We start from the raw sequence: 24,105 nt of genomic DNA, 5'->3' as shown, positions 1-24,105 counted from the left end.
AATCGCAAGAGAGGACGTCCTGGGCAGAATAATCGCTAATCCTTGATGCAAAAATAACTGTAGTGAAATAAAAAAAATTGCCGCATATTTACGGAGTGAATGATGATGAATGGGGCGAAGCGTCCATCAGCCCGTCCGTGCTTCCGTCCGTCTGTTCTTCCTTGCGTTCGTCCACACGTCCATCCATGCGTCCGTCCGTGAGTCCGTCCATCCATCTGTCGGTCTCTGTCTGTTCGTGCGTCCATCTGTCTGTACGTCCACGCGTCTATCCATCCGTCGGTCCATCTGCAGGCCTGTTTGTCCATCTGTCCGTGCCTCCGTCTAGTGAACACTCCAAGTATGGTTATCTCTCATCTCACATCCTCTGTGGCACATACCCGCTCTAGAGCGGGTATGTGACACCAGTGGCTACGTACTACTGCATACATACAAGGGATAGACAGACCCACACCTTAAGGAGCTTCGCCTTTAAAAGAGGGGGGGGGGAGGAGTATTCATCTCCTCAATGTTAGAAATGTTCCTAACGTGACCAAGCGCTCTTAACGCGACTACAGCGCTCGTACAATTGAGCGTTGCAGTCGGGGAAAAGATGCGCAGTGAATTTAGGTTTTCGTACTTAGTCCTGAAATAAGCTATGGTCCGTTCGCAAAAACACAATGGTGGTAAATATGGCACACGTATCAAAGAATGTACCACAAGGTAGTGGCAATACTGGCACACACCATGATACTTGTTTTGCGCAGTCTGACCATGAATTTGTCGAATAAAGTTGGGTGGGATTCCGCAGATGATGCTCGGTTACAAGAGTATTTTTGTAGCGTAAAGTACAATGGGCGAAGTAGAGCAGTCTCAAGTGGTTTATGCCGAGCAGTGATGCGCATGCTCGACAAACAGTGACGTCACACGGCGCTTAGCTGGCTCGCCGACGAAGACCTGGTAGCTCCTGGATTGACGTGTCACTAATAAGCTGGCGCTTGATTTGCGTGCGCTGACTCGCTAGTCCGCCCGTTCGTATGTCTATCAGTGAGTCCGTACGTCAATCCAACAGTAAGCATGATTAGCTAATCTTAGTCAGCCAGGAAAGCTAAGAATAATTAGCTGAGCCTTAACTCACGCTAGGTTTATCCTGGCATGGCCGAGCTCATCCACCACTGATTTTTTCTTGTACGTGAAAAGGCTTTCCTAGGAAAGGGAAAGTGAACAGGCTGAGGAAGTTTGACTGCCAAAATCACTGTGCAATTATAATGCATGTTGTAGTATATTGGTAAAGTGGCACTCAATAACTTCGGAACAGTCTTTAAGGCTCATCTCTTCCATTACCAGTTATACATTACATTAGCCAATACGGTCACCACTGAGCGTATCATGATTGGCTAAGTGACTGTCTCGCTATCATCTCAAAATCGTTACGTTAACGTCTCAAGGTTGTGTCAGCAAAAACATCGATATTCTTCATATAGCATTAACGACTCTCTAAAAAAGCTACAAGTGACAAGCAAGTGGCGGAAATTCGAGTAAACATATACATAAAAACAAGGAAGTACATAATCGGTATTTAGAAGTGATACAAAAAGAAACAGAGGGCTAGGCCAAGTAAATAACCAGCTTGCAGCTGGTTGACCACCCCTTTGCAGGAAATAGTGTGAAGCCGAGCATGTTTTGAAATCCAAGCTCCGGCTACAAGGCAGCCGGTGCCAGGATTTCAGAACATGCTCGGCTTCACACTACTTTTAACGATGTGCTTATCGTTAAAAGAGGAGTGACATCAGCTTTAAACATGTCGAGTTTTTCACGTAAATACGTTGTTGTCAATCTACTAGTGACGATTCGGTACTAGTAATGCAACAGAAGGACGAATTAATATGTGTCATATCACTCACTATGACCAGTATCAAACCCAATTCAGAACGGGTGAAAAGCCCGCCGATTTTCAGCGCTGCCAAGCGGTCACCTCCTGTAGTCCCACCCAATCTGATCACGTGGCCACACAAAATGGTGACTCGATTTCCAGTAAACATTCAATCTGCTTGGCGCGCGCGTGTATAGGAATGACATCACCACACCCATTGTCGTCTCTGCCATCATCAGCGTTCAGAAGCGACGATCAAACACTGAGGAATATTGAATCGCGGCAATTGGTGCCATCGCAAATCATTTTCAGTTCGGTCCCCTTCAGAGCAGTGATTCTGAAATCGACGCCGGAACGAGCAGCGATGAGCCAGGACGCACGCTTCGGCCACGCTGACTGGTAAGACATATGAACGCTGCGTGCGTGTTGATCGCAAGGACCGTATATAACTTCAAATATTCACATTCACACTCGGGAATCCACAACTTCACCACCTGAAGCGTCGGAACCTAAACGTGGGATTTACACGAATGTGCTGCACAAACCAAGCAAAACAAAGCAAGGGAAGCCGTTGCCAAGCAGTCAGGCATGACCACCAGACCACCAGTAGAATGACAACACTAACATTGTCTACATCATCGCTGCTCGCTGATCGTCAATTGGCGCCTGAGGCGCGGGCTAGGAGCGTGCTCAACACGTCAAAATACTATCGATGTCTCATGACCGAGAACACGCCGACAAGCCTTAGACGCTCTTTGTGCTTCAAATAAAATAACTTATATGTAACGGACGCGATTCATATACACTTCGCTAAAAAATTCATGCATACTAAGAAATCGCATGAACGCCACATCTCGTGTTTGAAATTTCGTGTAACTGCTCCTTTAACATTCGTAGAAGGCATCACTGCGTTCCACAGGTCTCGCGGACGACTCTTTCTGAAGCCCCAGGGTGATCATTGTTTATTAGAAATGCACGTGCCCTGGCGCAGACGCACAATAAGAACGCACAATAAGACGCACATTGAGAGGCAAATTTACATTCAAAAATAAGGTTTTAGTTTGACAAGAATGCAGCGACCATAAAATCGCATGTGTGGGTAGAGTCTGTAAAAGTTTGTAGCCTCTCACTAGCAGTCCACTGGAGTGTGTACGCTGGAGCGTGTTTTCTGCTGGAATGTCTGTGCACATAATCTTTGAGGTCCCGTACAGACGCCCGAGGAAAAAAACGTACATAAGCGGGGACAAAAAAAAACCATTTCGCACTGTTCATCGTCATTCACTGTATCAGTATACCACTCAAACGCCAGAATCGGAGAATAGAACACTTCTTTCACTGCAGAGTGTAAGAAACCACGGCTTATTTCCAGCGAAGTGCACCAAACGGTTTTTCGCCGACTGGTCCATCTGCTTTGCATAATCTTGATGAGGCAATCTGATGCGGACTAGTCATAAGCCGTGCTACATAAAAAAAAAGAAACGACGAGGATAAAAAAGAGCAGTACTAAGGCGTGCGCCGGCTTGCAACTCATTTCGCTTCACTTTTCGAAGTAACACACATCTATACGCACCTGCACTACAGACACACACTGCTCCCATACAGACTGGGATAATCTGAGTGCACAAACCTCTGCAAAAAGCCACGAGCCTGGTGATGTTGATTGATATGTGGGGTTTAACGTCCCAAAACCAGCCTGGTGATGTTGGCTCGCGCGCTGCAGTTGCACTAAGTATTCCGCATCTAAAATGTAGAATTGCAACTCTTGAGAGTTGCAAGAAAATTAAACGTTGTTTGGTTAGATTTTTTGACTTTGCACGCTTGTCAGATGTGACATCAAATAACTTCAGTTCACCCCGGAGCTCGTTCCTTAAATATTCAAATCATGCCTCGACAGATATCTCCTCCCACACTGCACAAAGTATCAAGAAAAGTGTACAAAATTCGAGGCGTTGCGAAAATTCGCAGACTTCTTTTACAAGCTGTATGATACGAGAAAGTATTTGTCAATTTCTAGTGCGATTCCCCGGCGTGACGAACTGCGCAAAAGATTCTGGCTGCAGTGAAACTACAGAATGCTGGAGGGTAATAACGCCTGCATAGCTGTACAGCTACCACTGCGCCATAGACATTCTTTCGCTTCGCTCGCCAGATTCCGATCAAAATCAAGACGTCGTTTTATACCGAAGCTCGAAATGATTATCAACAAACCTCGGGCACTTTGAGTCAACTCTTGCAGTAGTTTCATCATGAGCGTAAATCAAAGATGTGTGGAATTGGTCTTTGCCAGAGATTGTCTAGTTAGGTGTAATTAGGAATACCATTCGTTATCAGCGGTTAGCTAGTTTTCACGAATAAAAAAAAAAATGCTATTTTTACGAGGTGCACATGAGTTAATTCAAGTTGGTGTCCCTATTAGTAAAATTTGGTGCGAGCTGTTCATTTCTCTTCTGCACTCAGTGAAGGTCTGTGTACGCTGAACGCTCTCGCCTGCCTATAGGAAGGTTAGTTTTCTTTTATATTTTGTTTGTGCCAATTGATGGTCTGCCAGAATGTAACGTGTACTTATATATTACTTTGCTTGGATTAGTAATAGTACCTTGCTTGCATTGACTCGCCAATGATACTTATCATCTGCAGAGTCGCCAGTTAGAACCAGATTGAGCTAAAGCATGTGCCCAAAAGAAAAGAAAAAACGTACAACAACCAAACATGAAAAGAGAGCTCTGAAGAATCCCTAGATCATATTTTCGTGTCAGTGGGCCTGCTTTCTAAAGGTGCATCTGTGCGGTGGCTGGAGGGGTGCGTCTGTTGAACTATATTCACACTGTTGTCCAAAGACGCATAAATGGCACTCAGTCTCAGGGAACGCGACAATTACCGGCCCCAATCTGTTCTTGTTATATGCGTTTAGCAATCGTTCTAGCTATGAGATATGACGTACATACGACATGACATTCTGTCGCATACAACGAATGATTACGTTTGCTTGACTATAAAGTATAAAAGGGGCACATTGTCAGTTATCGGAGGACACATCCATCCAAGTGCGAAGATGGACTGATCCCACCTTAGGTCTGTGCTTCAAGCTGCTCAGAGCCCCCACATTATCATAGATTTCAACGCTCATCATCCCCTCTGGGGTAGCACTGTAATGAACGGCCATGGCAGAGATTTGTGCGACTTCGTGTGTAATTTTGGACTAAGGGTGCTGAGCGACAGATCGCCCACTTTAATTCGGGGTACTTCTTACAGCAGCTGCCTCGACATCACATTTGTATCCAGGAGTCTCCTGTCTTCTGCAGCTTGGTCCACGGATATAGAGACTCACGGTAGTGATCACTTGCCTACATATGTTCAGGTTAGGTGGTACCACTGTTCAGCCACACGCTGCGTTCATCAGACAGACTGGCGTCTCTTCAAGTCATCTGTCAAAACCAGCTGTCAGCGCACTACTACACCATCCAAAGTAGAAGACATCTTTTTTTCGTCCCTGCTTGACACAACAAGACAAGTTACCATTCCGCTGCAGCGATCAGCCATCGACTTACAATACGAGGCCCGTAGTGCTATCCGTCGCCTCGCAGAACGGCGATACAGAAGAACAAGATCACCGTCAGAGCTCTCAGCCTGTCGTCAAGCTCAACGACACGTTCTTCGACACCTCGACAAGCTGTAGAGGCAACGATGGAGGTCGTTCTACAGTTCTTTGGACCCAAGACAGCCTCTCTCTACAATCTGGCGGATAGTACGAAGTCTACAGTCTTCTTCACAACAAATTTGGCCATTCCGTGCGGTGGCTCTACATCAGGGTCGGAGTGAATTAGAGGTAGCCACAAACTACTGTAGTCTTATCGTTTCCACCGTTCACACTGTGACCCAAAGTCTTACCACCACTGTGCCCCCGCGTTTCGACGAACGCCTCGAAGTGCCTTTTACAACGCAGGAACTGGACGCTGTGATTTCACTTCCCCGATGCTCATCGGCACCCGGGCCGAACGGAATTACGAACGCTGCACTTCGCCATCTTGATACAGAGGCACGACAGATCCTTTTATCTTACTACAACACCTCCTGGGAGTCACGAAATGTTCCAGATAAGTGCAAGTGCAGCCGCATAATCACACTGCTTAAACCGGGGAAGTGCCCTAATGAGCTTTCATCTTACCGGCCGATCGCCTTAAGCAGTTGCGTTGGCAAAGTCATGAAAATGATGGTATTGTCGAGACTAGAGGGGCTCTTAGAGAGCAATAATCGCTTTCCTGCGTTCATGAATGGCTTTAGGAGAGGCCGACCAGCCATTGACGGGGTCATCAACTTGGTCTCCGATGTTGAACAGGACAAATGTCAATGCAGATAAGTGGCTGCTGTTTTTCTTGACATTAAAGGCGCCTACGACAATCTCTTACATTATGCCATCCTTGATGCGCTTGAGGATCTAAAAATCGACGGACGACTGTATGCATGGATTGTGAGCTACCTTAGCGACCGTACCGTGTATATGTCAACAAGCGATGAAGATACAGACCATTATAACATTCACCGTGGTGTTTCCCAAGGGAGTGTTCTCAGTCCGACACTTTTTAACATCACCTTGATTGGACTTGCTACTGAACTTCCTGAGACGGTGAAGGTGAGCACATATGCAGACGACATCTGCATCTGGGCTTTTGGAGCTACGCGCCGCCAACTGCGTGCTCGACTGCAACGTGCAGTGACCATCCCAGCAAGGTACCTACGTCGTCAGGGTCTCGCACTGTCAACTGAAAAATGCGCAGTGCTTGCATTTACACGAAAACAAATGACAAGATACCCACTAACTGTGAATGTTATCTCGACCGGGTGTTATCTCGACCGGAATTTATCGTGGTCAAAACACATCACAGCCTTGAAGTCAAAGCTCAAGAGTTTTGTCCACGTTCTTCGGGTCATGGCCGGAGCAAGGTGGGGCCCTTCCGAGGCACCTCTCCTGCAACTGTTCCAATCTTTATTCGTAGGGTACTTACGATACAGCATGCCCGTGCTTTCAAGCATGAAGCCCAGTGGTGCGAGTACACTAGAAAGCATCCAAGCTCAAGGGTTGCGCACATATTTGGGCTTACCTCAATGCATATCAACCAAGGGAACTCTCGCCGAAGCTCGGGCTTGTCCAATCAAAGTATATGTGCTCTGCGAGCCTCTTCGAGTCCACCTTCGCCTGTTGACTCGACACAGGCAACATCTCCTATCAGCGCTCCCTGCCAGCCACCAAGACTGGAGTTATTCAAGAGCTATACCGCGGCTCGAGAATATTATACCACCAAGCTTCTCTCCCTCACGTGTTCCTGAGACATCTCCGTGGCTCCTGCCTAGACCACTAGTCATGCTTCAGATTCCTGGGATTATGAAGAAGTCCATTGTATCATCGATCGGCCTAAAGGAACTTATACTGCTGCACATTTATACTATGTACGACGGTGTGGCGCACGTATATACTGATGGATCTACCACGTCGCGTACCTCCGCCGCAGCCTTTGTCATCCCGCAGATGAAGATAGCTCGACGTTCCAAGAGAGACCACAAGACCCCATCAACAGCCGCGGAACTTGTTGCTATTCGGGAGGGAATACGTTTCATGTCGACAGAACCCGCTCGTAAATGGACGATACTGTGCGATGTCAAAGCTGCTCTTCAAACCATTGATGGCTTCATTAGACAAGGTTCATATCATACTTTATCGATTGAAATTGCAGAGCTTCTTGGCATTGCTGCAAAAAATGTACATTATGTAATATTTCAATGGATACCTGCTCATTTTGGCATAATGGGCAATGAAGAGGCGGACGCTGAAGCTAAGAGAGCTTTAAATATTGCCCCGGAAGTGTGCATTGCACTTTCTCGACAAGATACTAACATCCAACTTCGACGCGTAATGCCTAACTCCATCTTAGAGCACTGGCAGAAACCAGAACACCAGCACAAGCGGCTGCACAAATTGGACCCGGAAATGAAGTTCCGTATGCCTCACAAGTTAAAGCGAAGCATCTCATGCATTATTCACCGCATTCACCTTGGTGTGGCTTACACGAGACGTTACACCCACTTGATTGGCTGTAATGACACAGGTCCCAATTGTGGTCACTGTCGGTTGCCAGAAACGCTCGAACATATATTTTGCGACTGACCAGCATATGCAAGCGAACGTCAGCAAGTGATATCTTCGATTGGCCGATATATTCGTCGACCATTAACCGATGAGGTTGTGTTAGGTCCTTGGCCTGACGCCAGCAGCACGCATGTGGTTATACGAGCCATCATAGCTTTCTTAGAAGCCACTGGACTGGATGCACGTCTGTAGAGTTACCCAGCCTAATAAGAAGATATAATCTCTCTACCTTACCATCGTCATTCATAAATCTTTCACTCCCCAGTCACCCTTCCCCAGTGTAGGGTAGCAGGCCTGAGCAAACTATAGCTCAGGCCGACCTCTCTACCTTTCTGTAAATAAATTCTTTCTCTTTCTCTCTCTCTCTCTCTCTCTCTCTCTCTCTCTAGCTATGCCATCTACGATGACTGTGAAAGAGAAAGCTGTACCACACAAGGCGTTACACTCAACAGGCAGTTTTTCTGCTTACCATTGAACTTAGTATGTATGATTAAAAAGAATCAAGCTACAAAGACACAAAATTGGAGGTCAGGTTGAGTGGAATGCAAGGCTCTCACAGCCACTTAACCTAAGGGTCAACTTGCAATGCGGTGTACGATGAGATATGTGAAAATCAATCGACAGTGACGTCTTATTTTTTATTGCACTGCACATTCATAAGAAGATATTTCTGTTAAGCTTACGTTTTTACACAATACACAACATTTTACGTGCACGAGCTGGCCACACCCCTCGCCGTGGTTTATTAAGACAGTGTTCTACATTTAAAAATACATATTTGTAGTGCAAACATTTCTTTGAAAAAGAAACAGTGAAAGAAAAGAGTATACCAAGGAAAAGAGAGATGCTACTGTTATGACTACTTATACCGAATGAGGCTTGCTATTTGTAAACACAGAGCAAGCACTCCACCACGAAAGTAGACGAATAACTTATTTCTTTCGTCGGTTCTGCCATCACTGAACATTTGTTTGCACTGGAAATACAGTAACAAAGAGTTTCGCCAAGAATGGGTTATCTTGCGTCAAAAAACATCCAGCCATAACTTTTGTTTACACGTGCAGCTTCCTACAACAACAGGAAATGGTCATTTCGGCAGACGACCGCTGTAGGTCTGCCCAGCTTTCTGAGAACTTGCTTACCAGTAAACAATGATGGCTGATGTACTAAGTTAAAATTAGGTGTTTTCTGAAATGATATTGCCCTAGAAGAATTCGCAACTTATGTGTCTTTGAGTTCACTGGTATACTGTTTCATGCTCCTCGGGAGAAAAGTGATTGCCATTTACTTCACAAACGACTTCAATATGCAGTTGTTTTGAATCTCATCGGCCAAAATTTTTGTTATTCTTCATACTGCACACTATTTTTTCGGTGTTTACGGAGTTTAGATTTGCATCATTCGCTTTATTGTCGGTTGTGCTTCACGAACGCAAGAAGGCCCGTGTGCTCAGATTTGGGTGCATGTTAAAGAACCCCAGGGGGTCAAAATTTCCGGAGCCCTCCACTACGGCGTCTCTCATAATCTTATGGTGGTTTTGGGACGTTAAACCCCACAAATCAATCAATCACGAACGCAAGAATGGGACATGCGTCCTAAGGATATGGTTGGCAGGGGAGGAGGGGGGGAATTATCTGAAGAAAGGAAAACATAAAAGAAAAGTGACCCCCGCAACTGTCAGCATCATAGTGCGACACCTCCTCAGTGGTTCTCAAGGTAAGGCATAAGGATAGATTTAAAGAGAGATAAAGAGAAGCAAAGATTGAGAGGGAAGCAAAAAAATTGGGAGACGGTTAAAGAAGTGCGCGGATGAGTCCCCGATCGGTGAGCGGTCGTCGAAAAGAACATCGCGGACGAGACAACTGTCTGCCACAAAAACGATCGAGCGTCTCAAGCAACTTGTGGCTTTATGTGTGTGCGTCAGAAAGTGTGCTTGTGGCCTACGAGCACATGCAGCGGGAAATCGTTTGACAAGCTTCACAGTCGATGATCGGGAAATAATTAGATAGCTGGGAAGCCTATAGCTGGGAAGCCTAGTCAAGCTCTGTCGAGCTTTTTGTTCCAATGCCCTCTGCCCTGTGAAGTAGTAAATATCCCTAAGTGCCAAGGGCTTGGATATGCACTAGAACTAGGAGCGGATATGCAAGTTTGTAAAATGCGCTTGCGAATATAAACAAAAGTACAAAAAGGGCTAATCCCACGTATTTCGACGATCGACTTTATGCGAAGTATGCAGATGGAAGGTGACCGTGTTGTCATTTTTTTATTGAGCGAAACGTTACGAAGTGGCGTTAAAGATGTGTGCAAGTGCACGGACAGACATCCGTTAAACAGCCGTATATATTTGAGATCACCAGTTGTTTACAGTTGCCTAACGATGCCCACAGCATCATGGATGCTAGCAACACCAGAAGTGGCAGGCAGATATCAAGCGTGGCATGGTGCTCACGAAGACCTATAGTGCTGGACACTCTATACATAGATTAACTTTAGCGGATGGCGCCTAACTAAAATTGAAAGTTAACCCGACGTGACAGCTGTATCATAGGAGTACATACGTAATGCTTACAAAATTAAATAGTCAATACTATTAGCACAAGAGACATTTCACAAACATCAGGCGGTATTTGAGAAGTAGTTGCGAAACCTAGCGTGGCTCAGTAGCTGCAGAAGATTTTATAGCCACGCAGAATGGTGGGATTTTATTTTTTGCTGGGACCCTGGCATTTATCTTTTGCATGCGTCGGGTCAACACTGCCGATGTCCGCTTTTTTTTAACGCTCACGCCTTAAAACTGTCCATGTCTGTTCTCGCCGTTTCTCGGTTTCTTAAAGCGCACTTGTGGAAGCCTTGATGGCGATCGCCTTAGCGCGAGTCCTTAGCGATAAGGAGCCTATGTGAAGTAATTTGAAATCAAGTTTGGCACTCATGCACACAGAAGCACACAAAGTGACGCACTTGTTCACCGGCTATTGCGTCACATCTATTTTATTTTTATTTTTTTGTTCAACCGGAATAGTTTCCTCCTCACAGAGATGGCGCTAAGCCCCATAAGCAGCTGATCAGTCACCATTTGCCGGACGTACGGGATTTTAAGGAGCCTTCACTACCAGTCATATCTACCTTGAACAGCCCGTTTGCCATCGCCAATAGCTCTCACAATTTCGCGATAATCGGTGGTGGTACTTCCCAGCAATAGTTGTGCTCGTTTGTCTCGTGACGTATATATCGAGATGGCGCTGTTATCAGCAGTTGGCATTTGATCTCATTATGGGACTAACACGTGTCGTTTTCTCGCATGGGGAACAGTAGGAATGGAAGTGCTTAGGTGCGAAAAAGCCCAAATAGGAACGTGAATGACTTGCAGCTGCTGTCGTTGCTTCCGACGCGGTTTCTATAGCTTCTGTTTTCACGGTAGCGTTGTGACTATGTATTCTTCTTGATACGGCAGAATGGACAATGCTTCCCTTCGACAACTTTATACTTTCTTCAAGAGTGTTTAAAACACTCATGACAATCGCCTTCTCGGTATTTGATTCAAGAACATAAGATGTGTCGCACCACTATTCGTTTTCGTTGAAGCTACTAAACGAATAACCAAGAAACCCTTTCGGCATCCGTTCTTGTTATTCCCGAATGCGTCTTCCCTTCACAGATCTCTCACGATCCTTTCTCAGAGAGCCATCCAATCGAGTTTCGACGATGAGAACGTTCTCTAATCGTATTCGAGGCTGCTCTCGCCAAGACAGGCAGACCGATTCGTATGCAGATCTTTGGGTGCCGGATTAGGGACAAGATATTCAAATTTCCCGCATTCGAGTGCACTAGGACCACGGTGCGGATTCCGTCGGGGTTGAAGCACAAAGCGTTTCGTTTGCGAAGAGATTACAAGTTTTGCGGTGAGCGCTATCCAAAAGAGGTCGAAGTCACCATGAAAAGTTTTTCGCCGCATTCAATGCACTCTTCTGTTTTGTAGTGGCTCCCCTTGGTATATTTGTTTTGTCAGAACGCCATTCTACGTGGCGTGTTAAAACAGTGCTTGGCTGATTTGCATGAATACTAAATAGGAAGCGGTGAGAGCACAGCCCTAACAGCAGTTATAACAAGGCACATAGAAATATGTTACTAGCATGGTGCCATCTTTTCTGAAAACAAATGCGTGTTACTTTCGTTCAAATTTTATTTTTAGGTGAAAGCCGTAGAGGCTTCAGAAAACGCGAAAATGTACCGTCGGTGCCAACACGAGTGGTGCCAAAAGGTCATCATGATGTGAGCACGTCAGCATGACGTCACATTTTCAAACGTTGTGACGTTATCATGACTTCTTCAAAATGAGGATCGATTCCAAAGACACTGCAGAACCATGGCAGGCACAAAAAGTGTTTTTTTTGGGGGGGGGGAGGGTGAGGAGGAAGGGGCGGAAAGGGAGAATTCCAAGTATAAACGATTGAGAAGAAATTAAAAATATCTTTTGTCTTCGAGTCCTCTTCGACGATGCATGAGAAACCACGAGGTTGTTTTTAATGTTTATGCGGAGAATAATGTTAGTGTGCATTCACTGGACGATTTTAGTGAGTGAGCTTTAAACAAGAGATGAGGCTTCTAAAAAAAACGAGCAAACTTGTACCACTCAACAATAACAATATTAGGAAAACGGCGCGACCTCAAAAGGCCGAAACGATTTTAACTCCACAAGTAGCGCTTGTTTTGGTGTGTTTGTGTTTTTGTCTCCTTCTGTAACACCGCTTTCTGAATAATGCATCCGTACTAAACTCGTCCGACTGTCGTTTTTTCTTCACTTCAACAACTAGGAAAAGTCGGCACTCCGTCGTCTGTCTTCTTGGTTTCTTGTGACGTTTGTGTTTCTGTGAACTACGCCTTGCTACAAGTAACCTGCCACCACACGTGCTTTTTTCTTACCGGGAAGTATATACTATTAAATTCTGTGTGTCTCACGTATCTTTAGTGTCATGCGCTTCTCTAAGAGCTCAGTGTACTTTAGTGTAGGCAAGCGCTTCGTTAAACAAAAGACCTACGCGGACGTTAGTTATGTTTGTTTTTGGCTCCAGTGTTGCTATAATTATCTGGAGTAGCCGGAATATGCTCGCTGAGGTGGCCGCGTGCAACATATACTGAGAAGTCTGAAGCCTACCCGCAATGTACGCACGTGCTGTACATTGTTTCTGATTACCGCCTGTTGTGTATCTCTGCAACGTTTTTCTTTCTCATTCAATCCAGCTTGATGTAAGCTCGTCTGCTCGCACTAATTTCATGAGCAACTACAAGGAGAGCTTATTTCCGCTTAGAATTGTCCCACCTGTGCAACGCACCGCTATGCTTCCAAAACTTTAGCACAGTGTGAAACCAAAATTCACAAACTTTAACAAACGGTAAAGGAAAATATAACGAAAGTGTCACCCTGCCTTTAGATTTCGCCGTCATGTTTGTTTACGCGGGCTATTCATGTTGCCACGGCAGTCTAAGGAGATACTCATGGGACTGACAATCAATTATTCAGGCGTCCATATTCGCTCTACACAAGTGGAAATCTTTTATTCAGTACAGTGAGCCTTTCACAATGGACTCTTTTGTAATAGTCTCGTAATGTAGCTCAGAAGTTGTTCAATAGCGCAACGTAGAAAACTTGGTCCACTGTGATAATTGCAAACCTATGCAAAGCACTTTGCGTACTCATGGTGCGACCGGTACTAAAACGTACTTCATGCTTGTGCAAACATCTGAACAAGTCGTTCTTTGCCTCTAACGAAATAGCAATTTAATATCTCCTAAAAAAGACAGGCACCTCATGTTTATTTTTAGATTAAAAATATAGAAAAAAAAATACGCCATATTCACGGAGTGAATGATGATGAGTGGGGCGAAGTGATGGAGGGTATCATCGCTAAACCGTGAACCATCCGCGAATATTGCCCACTCAATCATCAAAGACGTGACAAACATTGCGTATATTTATACAAGAAAATTTATTAGTAACAAGTGAAGCCATACGTCGCTTCCTTTGCGCCTTCATTATAACGCCTTTATGGTCGGTGAAGTAGTGAATCGGTGATGGGGCTTTCTGGGATATTTCCAAGGATGAAGCAGTGGGCAGTTGGCAAAGGTGGAACTATAGGCGGTCACGTACATGCATTCAAGAAATGGGCTGACTCACGCCTTTAGGAGATTCACCCCTAAAACAGTTTAGGAAGCTGTCATGCTGGATTTGCTTGGAAGCGCTAGAAGATTGTATTCATGATGAATTCAAAGTTGGAGTAATAGCTTTGCTTGTACTTTTTTTTTACTTCTTGACATAGATGAGTTTGTGCGCATGTACTTGCGATGATCTCACGGTAAGCTACGTCTCCTTAGGTACTAGTGCGCGCAAAAAGTATAGGCTGCCTGACGCAGGCTTTGCGCTACGACAATTCGCTTGCCGACATCAGTATTACCCCTAAGCTCAGGCTGTAGTCGAAAAGACAGCTCTCTAAGCACTCGCAGCCGCAACTGCAAGCTTCTGTAAGAATACGGGGATTGAGCGGGGATGTTTTGAAGGCTTCGGAATCACCCATGGCAGCGCTGCCAGCGCTTAAGATTCGTGTCCTAAACGCTGAGTTGTTCAAAGTATTTCCCTTTCGAATACATTGACTACACTCTCCAATGTTTGTGCATTGTTGAACAACAACTGAAACCTATTGGTTTCATTTTGCTTCTCTTAAAACCCCGCGTCCCCTTCTTATTTCAGACCCACCAGCATGAAACGGGGCTCTAATATTTCTTGCATTAGATATTGGCCTTCTCTCCGACACGTAAACTTAACCAACACCAACCACCCTTTTATCGACAACTGGCCGGCATACATACATTATTGTATTCTCTTTTTTGTTTCTATTCGGGATTCCATAAAATATGCCAGCAGGAAACATTAAATTCAAACTGCACTGCAGCGACCGATTTTATTTTGACACTCATATTACCTCATACCCAAAACCTTTGTTCGGAACGCCGCAGACAGCTTGAATAGTTTGCAACATCTAGATAATGGTATAGAAGTGTTTTTCAGCTTTAGTGTGGTTAATGCAAACGTCAGACTACTGACGAATACTGAATCTCCGCTCGCTCGCTCACTCCTTTCCTCCCTCCCTCTTTCCTTCCCTCCCTCCCTCCATCTCTACCGCAATCACTCACTCACTCATTTTATTAAGCTTTTCATCACAATCACTGGGTGCCCGGAAACAAAGTACAACAAAAGTACGACGTCAGGAAGGAAAAGAGGCTGAGTGGGGGAAAGGGGACAAAGCGGCAGACAATAGGAAGTCCTAACGCAATATCAGAATTCGCAGGAGGACCTTTAAGACTGGCACGCATGGCAGCAACACGTTACAACTTGGGTAGAGAGAGAGAGAATCAAATGATATACAGCAGGGAGGTCAAATAGAATTGTAGAAACCAATTCGCTACCCTTCACTAAGGGGAGGGGGAAAGGATAGCGAAGACAAATAATTTGTGTAGAGTTAATTGGACAGCCAAATAGAGGCATCTACTTATATATATATATATATATATATATATATATATATATATATATATATATATATATATATATATATATATATATATATATATATAGAGAGAGAGAGAGAGAGAGAGAGAGAGAGCATCGAACGCGTTATTCGAAGGTCGTAGGTTCGATTCCTGCTCACGGCTGGTTATTTTTTCATCCACTTTTCTTTCTGCTTTCTTCTTATTTACATTCCATTGGTTCTAATAGCTTCCCCTGTGCATTCCTTGGCATTGCTGTCTGTTGGATCTCATTAGTATTGTGTTAAAACACGGAAAAACGAGCCCTTAGGTATACACTTCTTTCCCATATATATATATATATATATATATATATATATATATATAGTTTTTCAAATGCGAAGAGCTTCACATGTACCAAACTCGGTATTACGCGACGCGAACGGACGACATAGGTAAATGACACATTCAAACATCATAATCATGACATGCCTGTCATGTAACAACATAACTACATGCCACGATGATGATGCACTCGCGGCCGTTTCGCTAGCTTCACATATGCCAAATTTGGTATTACGTGACGCCAATGAATGTCGAATCCATATGACTGGTGCAAAAAAATTGCCCGCAGCTTCCCTCGGGGGAACACTGAGGAGGATGCGGACCATATAATTGGTTAACGGGGTGTTAAAGTGCGACTTACTTGGGTCGATGGCTAAATTGGTTAACGTGGTTGTGAAATGGGGTGTTAAATTGCGACTTACTTGGGTCGATGGCTAAATTGGTTAACGTGGTTGTAGGAGGGGGTGTTAAATGTGTGAACACGTACACACGTATGCGAAAGGGCGGCGCTGGTCGACGGGACGTCGATCATTGTGTTTGTGGATTCGTTGGAATTCATTTCACCGCGACCTTGGACGTCGACGCGCCGTACAAACCAACCGACGAGCGGCAACTGAGCGAGCGAGCGCCGACCTTGAGTATATATACAGCACGACGGCGCATGCACTGTCAGCTGTTGAATGTTCTCGAAGCGCGACGCCACATGCGCGTCCACTGGAGAATCAGGAGAATTGTAGATGTCGAACGCGGTGTGTAGAGGAGGAAGGGTGCACAGATGGTGGAGGAGTGAAGCGCGCGCGGTGTGTAGAGGAGGAAGGGATGCACAGATGGTGGAAGAGTGGGCGACGGCGCGACGGCGCATGCGCGCGCGTCAGCTGTCGAATGTTCGAGAAGCGGTGCGGACGGCGCGGACGGCGCACTACAAGGCGCGAGTATAAGATGCTCCGCATCTAAAATGATAATCATGAGATGTGCGTCATGTGAGAACATCACTACATGCCACAGTCAGGGCGCCAATACCTTTCGACTTGACGCGGTGCGCGTGCTCACAAGCGTTCATTTCGTCGCGTCAAGCCGGCGTTGCCGCGCCAGGCACCGGTCCTTCCATATACTCGGATGCACGCGCAGCGCTGCGCTGCAGTGACGCATGCGCGTTTCAGCACGTTTCAGAGCGTTGGGCGTCCCTCCGTCACGAAAAGCGGGAGGCGCACTGGTTTCAGGGTAACGCATCGGCGCAAAATGCAGTATGTCGCATTTTGCGCAGGTTGCCGTCGGGCCGCGCCGACGGACGCTGGTCGCGTTTGGCGTCAGACTATACAGTGCTCGCGTTTTGCTAACGTAGCGTCGCTGTGCTCAGCGAGCGCGTGCGTCAACGTTACGTTGTAGTATATCGGGCCTTCGATTATGTGCTCGTGGCTGTTTTTTTAGCTCCACATATACCAAATTTGGTGTTAAGCGATGCCAGTGCATGGATGACGAAAGTATATGAATGGTGCAAACAGGATAATCTTGACAGGCATGTCATGTAAGAACATGACAACATACAGCTCCTATAATGTGCTCGTGGTCGTTTTGCTAGCTACACATAAGCTAAATTTAGTATCACATGACGTGAATAAATGACGAAGGCAAGAGACACATCCAAACAGGATAATAATGACACGGAAGCCATGTACGGCATCATTTAAGCCCACCTCGTAATGTTTTCCTGATTTCAAAGTGACATATCCACATTTCTCATTCGTGCTTCGCATATCAGCGATTCCCATTGTACATGGTATCTGCCAATTTTTTCATTTTCATCGTTTATATAGCAATGCCGTTTAACATGAAATCAAACGGTAGCGCTCGTGTTCTACCGTATTGAAGCGCTCCGAACCATGCTTCGGATCAAACAATCATGCTCTCTGACCGTCATTTTATCGCAGGTCAAGGATGCCGGCGCGTCCTTGCCGCTCACGGCCACCATCAGCGCTGACGCATTGTGAGGCGGGTGTCCAGAGCCACGGCGGCTAAATTCTCCAAGGTTGGTGCGGTGGTTGTTATGATCGAAGAATAGTTTATGGCATTGCAATAGCGAAGGCATGAGCCCAATCACTTGGACTCATTTCATTTTTCGTGAGATTTGTGAAAACTATGTGCACCCCCACGGTAGTCTAGTGGTAATGGTGCTTGTAGCCGACAGGGGGAGGGAGGTGCGCTCGGTAACGGTTTATTGCAAGGTCGCAACTTTTTTCCTTTTAGATGCGGAGCATCTAATACTCGAGGCTTGTAGTGCGGCGCCGTCCGCAAGCTTCCTCCTCCTTCTTCCACCATCTGTGCATCCCTTCCTCCTCTACACACCGCGCGCGCTTCACTCCTCCACCATCTGTGCACCCTTCCTCCTCTACACACCGCGTGCGCTTCTCCTTTTCACGAACATTCGCTAGCTGTATAATGTAGCGCGCATGCGCCGTCACGCTTCGAGAACATCGGCAGCTGACGCGCGCGCATGCGCCGTCGCGCTTCGAGAACATCGGCAGCTGACTCGCGCGCATGCGCCGTTGCGCTTCTCCCCCTTCTCGAACATTCAACAGCTGACAGTGCATGCGCCGTCGCGCTGTATATATAACAAGACTCTCTTCTCCAAAGCTCTTTCATTGAAAAAAGAAAAAAAATGGTTGTTCCTGTGGACTGACAACTGCCAAATTAAGGCCAGGAAAACAACTACTAGTAAAGTTCTACGCATTCGGGACGAATCTGACCTAAACAAAATAGTATAAAGCTGTTTGTTCATACTTTGGATAGTACAATCATGGCTTCCGTACTAAAACCAGATCAATTGCACTCTTTTCTGAATGGATTTCATTCCATTATTCACTTTAATGCAAGAAGTCTTCATAAACGGTTTGACATCATTGACGGTTTCCTCACTTCACTTTCTTGTTCATTTTCAATGATTGCCATCACTGAAACTTGGTTGTCTGACGATGACAAAAATCTATATTGCTTTCATAACTTTAATTCTGAATACTGCAACAGAATAACCAGTAATTACGGTGGTGCTGCCATATTTGTTTCTTCTGGAATAGCTTATCGTAGAAGACATGACCTATTCTTAACCGTTGATAACTGTGAGTCTGTTTGGGTTGAAATAGATAACTGCTTTTTGACTGGTGACAATAAGAACCTCATATTTGGTTGTGTTTACCGTTCTCCTTCATCACCAATTAGTGATTTCTGTACTAATCTCGACCATATTTTGCATAAAATTTCAATAGAAAATAAAAATGTTGTCATAATGGGTGATTTCAACATTAATTTACTAGATGAAGGATCACCCATCTGTATCAACTATACTAGTCTGCTTCATGGTTACGGATATGATTGCCTGATTGACGCTCCCACGCGTGAAGATTTTTCAGGCTCATGTACACTCATCGATCATGCTCTCTCTAACTTACTAGACCCACCAGAGGCAAAAGTTTTACACATTGACATCAGTGATCATTACCCCATCATCCTACGCTTCAATACTAATGCTCGACCGCATTCCTTTTCTCACACAAGATATGTGCTGGACAAAGAAAGTTTTAAAACGGCTGTTGCTAACACTAACTGGACTGAAATTAAGTCAATAATCAACCCACAGAAAGCTTTTTCTAAATTTCTTTCACTAATTTCAACGCATTTAATGAAATTCACTTTCAAAACAAAATGTAAAAAAATCATCGCCTTCTCTCATAATCCATGGCTTTCGCAACAGCTATTAACAGAAATGCGCAAACGAGATAACTTGTATAGAAAAACTAAAAAACAACCTTTTAATAAGAACTTAAGTGCCCGATATAAAATCTTCTGCAATGCTCTTAACTACAAACTTAAAACTGCCAAAAGACTTTATTTTGAAGAAAGAATCCAACATGCTTCTAGTACTAAAAAGAAATGGGAGATTGTGAACTCTTTTTTAAACAGGAACTCGAGACAAGACGAGGTACGTCGAATTATAATTGATGGAGTAGAATATGATTCCCCTTCAGAAGTAGCTGAGGCTTTTAGCAACTTCTTCTTCCCTGATAATACCAATTCTCCTACAGAAAGCATTAACACTTCTCGCTTACCCCACTCATTCTTTTTATTTCCTACAATACCGGATGAAATAACTGATGTTATTCGTAATTTAAAAATGACTAGTGCTGGCATAGATGAGATCCATCCTGCTAACATAAAATCTATTGTGCATATAATATCAGACATTCTTTCATTTATTGTTAATTTGATGTTCAAGAATGGTGTATTCCCTTATGAATTAAAGCGTGGCAAAGTTATCCCTGTTTTTAAAAAGGGGGATAAATCATTACTAAACAACTACCGTCCTATTTGTATTTTACCATTCCTTGGAAAAGTGGTTGAGAAACTCATTGAGACACGACTAACTAAATATCTTTCCAAGTTTAACATTATCTCTTCCTCTCAGTTTGGTTTTCGCCATGGCTACTCAACAGAGATGGCGCTTATTCATCTTACTGATCAGATAAAAAAATTAATAGACGAAGGACGCCTAGTTGCCTCAATATTCATCGATCTAACAAAAGCATTTGACAGCATAAATCATAATATTCTGTTCACTAAACTGGAGTCCATTGGCATTTGCGGCCCTGCTCTTTCATTACTAAAAAGCTACTTACACAACAGAGTTCAAGTTGTTTCTATTTCCAACGTCTATTCCCGACAGCGAACCACTAACATTGGTGTGCCCCAAGGCTCCATTTTGGGGCCACTTCTGTTTTTGATTTATATTAATGATTTGCCCAAGTGTCTGTCTTCATCACAATGCATTTTGTACGCCGACGATACCACCATATTCACCTCTCATAAAGACATCTCATCTCTTGTAACCATTTTGAATACTGACTTAGAAAGTATTTTCAAATGGTGTAATACTAATATGTTGTCTATTAATGCTTCTAAAACCAAGTTTGTTGTTTTCACCTCACACCAGCGGAATGTAACATCAGCACCTAATATTACTTTTGGCCCCCACTCTATCTCTCCTTGCTCATTTTCTTCCTTCCTTGGCATCCTTCTAGATTGCAATTTAAAATATCAGAGACATATTGCTCACATAAAAAAAAAATTAGCATATGGTATAAGAGTCTTGGTAAAAACGCGCCCGTACTTCTCACGCAGCACATTACTATCCCTCTATCACTCTTTCGTACATTCTCATTTTACCTACGGTATAACATGTTGGGGCAATACTTACAATACTCACATTTCGTCTCTTCAAATCGTCCAAAATCATGCTATTCGACTAATTACATCCAGCCCACGTTTTTCTAATGCTAAATTTTTACTACATGAAAATAACATCCTTACTCTCACTGAACTTACTAAGTTCAACCTTGGCATTTTTTTCTACAGACTTCTTAATAATCAACTTCCCCCTACCATTTTCCCGTCTTCTGATCTTGTTATTTATAGTAATACCCGATTTGCACTAAACAATAACTTCCTTCTACCCAGTATACGTACTAATTATGGCAAACAAACTGTTAAATTCACTTCTATCTCATTGTGGAATACTCTTCCACTTAACATAAAATCTATCAGTTCATTTCATCAATTTAAGAAACAGTATAAATTGTATTTGCTTCATGCGGACTAACCATAAGACTTACTGCTTGTTTTATTTGACGTATGCTTTTGTTTGGTCTGTTTTTTGTATTTCTTTTTATTTGTTTTTTTTTTATTTCCTTTTATTATTTAGTTTTGTATATTGATTGTTAAACTGTTCTATCGCTTTTTTTTTTTTTTTTTTTTGTACTTCACACCTTTATTTTGTTTTCTCTATTTTTTATGCGCTCAGTTGTACGCTTTGATTTATACTTACGCTCCTGTTGCTTTAATGTGTTTAATAACTCATTGCATTTGTACAGGAGGTCCCGATACAGTCACTTGACTATGGGACCTCCTTCTGTATACTAAATTCCTGTCACTTGTACCGAATTTTATTAATAAATTTCTGATTCTGATTCTCAAGGTCGGTGCTCGCTCGCTCAGTTGCCGCTCGTCGGTTGGTTTCTACGGCGCGTCGACGTCCGAGGTCGCAATGATCGACGTCCCTTCGACCAGCGCCGGCCAAAGTGTTGGCGGAACCGCTCAAAGTTCGTCGCAATAAATAAACACCGCCCTTTCGCATACGTGTCGTACGTGTTCACTCATTTAACACCCATTCATAACCACGTTAACCAATTTAGCCAGCGACCCAAGTAAGTCGCAATTTAACACCCCATTTCACAACCACGTTAACCAATTTAGCCATCGACCCAAGTAAGTCGCACTTTAACACCCCTTTAACCAATTATATGCTCCGCATCCTCCTCAGTGTTCCCCCGAGGGAAGCTGCGGGCAATTTTTTTCTCATCTAGCGGCTTTTTCCTAAGCACGCGTCACACGCGCACTGCGCCGCATCGCCCCTTCCAGTTTTAGGGGCGAAGCCCCTTAAGGCGGCACCCGTTCGTGCCTCGTTGTAGCAATAGTAGTCATAGTGTGTAACCAGTCTTACATTTTGACCTCCAAAGTGGTGCCGGGGAGAGATTTCTTCTGTGTGCTGTTGAACAATAAAAGATAGTGCTCAATGTACATGTTAATGGCTGCTAAGAGGGAATGAGAGACAGGAGAATTCGGCTTTTAGTTAACACGCACGCTGCGAATTTTTTGTTGTTCAACAACGCACGGAAGACAAGAAAGGGTTGCTACGTTATACTCGCTAGGCGTAACCTCCTAGGTTTTACAAAGGTTTAGCGAGCGTTGGGCCGCAGTGGCATGAACACAGTGAACTAGTATATACTATGAACTCGAGGTGGTTAAAGGTGGGAAGTAGACACGAAGCGCAAGCCGTAAGAAAGTGTGCGTGTGCCACCTGTCGTTTAGTCTTTGGAATGTCCGCTGGATGGTGGTGCTTCTATATGCGGAATATATGATGAAAATATGTGAAATGGTGGTACTTGGAGTGTTGACTAGATGGACGAACGGGCATACAGAGAGATGCATGGACAGACGCACGGATGGCTGCATGGACGGATGAACGCATGAATGGACGCAGGTGCGGATGCATGGACGAAGGCAGGGACGGACGCACGGATTGATGTGCGGATGCACGATTATACGCAAGCACGGACGGGCAGATGGGTGCATGGACGGTCACGCAGACGGACGCATGTATGATGAAAAGATGCGAGATGGTAGTACTTGAAGTGGTGGCTAGATGGACGAATGGACACACAGAGATGCATGGATGGACGCACGGATGGCTGCATGGACGGATGGACGTATGGACAAACGCAGGGGCGGATGCATGGACGAACGCAAGGACGGACGCATGGATGGGCGTGCGGATGCACGAACAGATGCACGCACGGACGGGCGGATGGACGCATGGACGGTAATACAGACGGACGAATGGACGGACGAACGCTTCACCCCACTCCGTTTTAGATGCGATGCAGCTTATGGTCGTGTCTTGTCTCTTGTCTGTCATGTCATCGTATCTGCGCTAGTTCTTGGAGCGCCCACTAGATGGCCGATATGAAGCAATGAGCCGATATGAAGCACCGGTGCTTGCGAAGATGGTAGCCTGGCAGTGGTACATAAATTAACTTCAGCGCATGGTACTATAACTCACGTTAGCCCGACGTGACGGCAGTTTCAGAGGAGTACATATGTGATGTTTAAAAACTTATATAGCCAGCATTACAAACACAATTGACGTTTCACGAACATTAGGGTCTCTAAGTTGTTCCGAGATTTGAAGCGGCTCTATTATAGAATGCTTGATTGTCACGCAGAATGCTTGAGTTTGATTCGTGGTGGAACCCTCATATTTCTTCTTTGAATTTTTTGGGTCAACGCTGCCGATGCCATGTTTTCCTTAACGCTCATGCGTTAAAATTATTCATGTGTGACCTCGTCGTTCCTGATAGATACTAAGTGTCAATCACCTGTGGCACATACCCGCATAAGAGTGGCACATGCCCACCCGTGGGTATGTGCCACTGTCTGGAGGCATGTGTTGGACGACGTACGCAACGGGATATCAACATTACTCATACCTTGACCAGCGCGTCATATATACTCGTCAAACATCTTACTCTCTCATACTAATTTTGGTTCACACCAAGTTGAGGGGGTGATTATCAGAGTGCCCAGGCGTAATCGGCAAGATTGATAGATAGAGGCCAAATGTGCTTGCAGTACGAAAAAAAAGTTT

Source organism: Rhipicephalus microplus, chromosome 2 (genome assembly GCF_043290135.1).
Source record: "Rhipicephalus microplus isolate Deutch F79 chromosome 2, USDA_Rmic, whole genome shotgun sequence".
Lineage (NCBI taxonomy): Eukaryota > Metazoa > Arthropoda > Arachnida > Ixodida > Ixodidae > Rhipicephalus > Rhipicephalus microplus.
Note: the sequence above shows the minus strand (reverse complement) of the source record.